This window comes from Chiloscyllium punctatum, unplaced genomic scaffold, assembly GCF_047496795.1.
Source record: "Chiloscyllium punctatum isolate Juve2018m unplaced genomic scaffold, sChiPun1.3 scaffold_721, whole genome shotgun sequence".
Lineage (NCBI taxonomy): Eukaryota > Metazoa > Chordata > Chondrichthyes > Orectolobiformes > Hemiscylliidae > Chiloscyllium > Chiloscyllium punctatum.
In genome coordinates, this window is record NW_027310455.1 from 1 (window position 1) to 2500 (window position 2500).

A 2500-nucleotide genomic window follows, 5' to 3' on the forward strand; every position below is an offset into this window, starting at 1 on the left:
ACTTCCCGCCGTTAACAATGCACGATATTCGGCCTGAACACGCGGGACGCTCCCCCCTCGAAGGTGAGACCTTCGGCAGAACCGCCGGGTCAAATCCTGCCGAGCTACCCGCGTTAGAGGTCTCAATGTCGGCTTCAGCAGTCACATTCAATCCCATTCCCGTTTGGACCTCTTCCCGCCGATGGAAATGCACAAAATTCGGCCTGAACACGCGGGACGCTCCCCCCTCGAAGGCGAGACCGTCGCCAGAACCGCCGGGTCAAATCCGGCCGAGCTACCCGCGTTAGAGGTCTCAATGTCGGCTTCAGCAGTCACATTCAATCCCATTCCCGTTTGGAACACTTCCCGCCGTTAACAATGCACGATATTCGGCCTGAACACGCGGGACGCTCCCCCCTCGAAGGTGAGACCTTCGGCAGAACCGCCGGGTCAAATCCTGCCGAGCTACCCGCGTTAGAGGTCTCAATGTCGGCTTCAGCAGTCACATTCAATCCCATTCCCGTTTGGACCTCTTCCCGCCGATGGAAATGCACAAAATTCGGCCTGAACACGCGGGGCGCTCCCCCCTCGAAGGCGAGACCGTCGCCAGAACCGCCGGGTCAAATCCGGCTGAGCTACCCGCGTTACAGGTCTCAAAGTCGGCTTCAGCAGTCACATTCAATCCCATTCCCTTTTGGAACACTTCCCGCCGTTAACAATGCACGATATTCGGACTGAACACGGGGGCCGGTCCGCCCTCGAAGTCAACACCGTCCGCAGAACCGCCGGGGCAAATCCGGCTGAGCTACCCCGCCCCCGAACACTCAAAGTCCCTCTGAAGCCTTGCATTCGCCTCCTTGGAAAATTGACGTCAAACATTACCAAAATCGGGGGCACGAGCACTAAAGCTAAGTCTCACCCTTTCCCTATCCCTAACCAGGAACCGAACGCCCACCCTCAGCCTCACACCAACGCCGGTGCCACTCCAGACAGACACACCCTTCAAAACCACACCCATCCGGCCATGCAACTCAAAAAGGGTCCAAATTCAGAAACACCCCCTTCAAAAGGCACTCCATCCTCGGCCACACCACCGGGACATGCTCCCCTCGGCGATAATTAAGCCCCCACCACTATTTGAAGCCAACCGCAGCCGCAACTCGAACGGAGAAATCAGTAACCAATTCAAAAATGCGCTTGGTTACTGATTTCTACTGAGCCGAAAAAATTCTAAGTGTCGGTGGTTACTGATTTATACCAACCCGAAAAAATTCTAAGTGTCAGTGGTTACTGATTTATACCAACCCGAAAATATTCTAAGTGTCAGTGGTTACTGATTTATACCAACCCGAAAAAATTCTAAGTGTCAGTGGTTACTGATTTATACCAAGTCGAAAAAATTCTAAGTGTCAGTGGTTACTGATTTATACCAACCCGAAAATATTCTAAGTGTCAGTGGTTACTGATTTATACCAACTCGAAAAAATTCTAAGTGTCAGTGGTTACTGATTTATACCGACCCGAAAAAATTCTAAGTGTCAGTGGTTACTGATTTATACCAACTCGAAAATATTCTAAGTGTCGGTGGTTACTGATTTATACCAACCCGAAAAAATTCTAAGTGTCAGTGGTTACTGATTTATACCAACTCGAAAAAATTCTAAGTGTCGGTGGTTACTGATTTATACCAACTCGAAAATATTCTAAGTGTCGGTGGTTACTGATTTATACCTACCCGAAAATATTCTAAGTGTCAGTGGTTACTGATTTATACCAAGTCGAAAATATTCTAAGTGTCAGTGGTTACTGATTTATACCAACTCGAAAAAATTCTAAGTGTCAGTGGTTACTGATTTATACCAACTCGAAAATATTCTAAGTGTCGGTGGTTACTGATTTATACCAACCCGAAAATATTCTAAGTGTCAGTGGTTACTGATTTATACCAACTCGAAAAAATTCTAAGTGTCGGTGGTTACTGATTTATACCAACTCGAAAATATTCTAAGTGTCGGTGGTTACTGATTTATACCAACCCGAAAATATTCTAAGTGTCAGTGGTTACTGATTTATACCAAGTCGAAAATATTCTAAGTGTCAGTGGTTACTGATTTATACCAACTCGAAAATATTCTAAGTGTCGGTGGTTACTGATTTATACCAACCCGAAAATATTCTAAGTGTCAGTGGTTACTGATTTATACCAACTCGAAAAAATTCTAAGTGTCAGTGGTTACTGATTTATACCAACTCGAAAATATTCTAAGTGTCGGTGGTTACTGATTTATACCAACCCGAAAATATTCTAAGTGTCAGTGGTTACTGATTTGTACCGACCCGAAAAAATTCTAAGTGTCAGTGGTTACTGATTTATACCAACCCGAAAATATTCTAAGTGTCGGTGGTTACTGATTTATACCAACCCGAAAATATTCTAAGTGTCAGTGGTTACTGATTTATACCAACTCGAAAAAATTCTAAGTGTCAGTGGTTACTGATTTATACCAACTCGAAAATATTC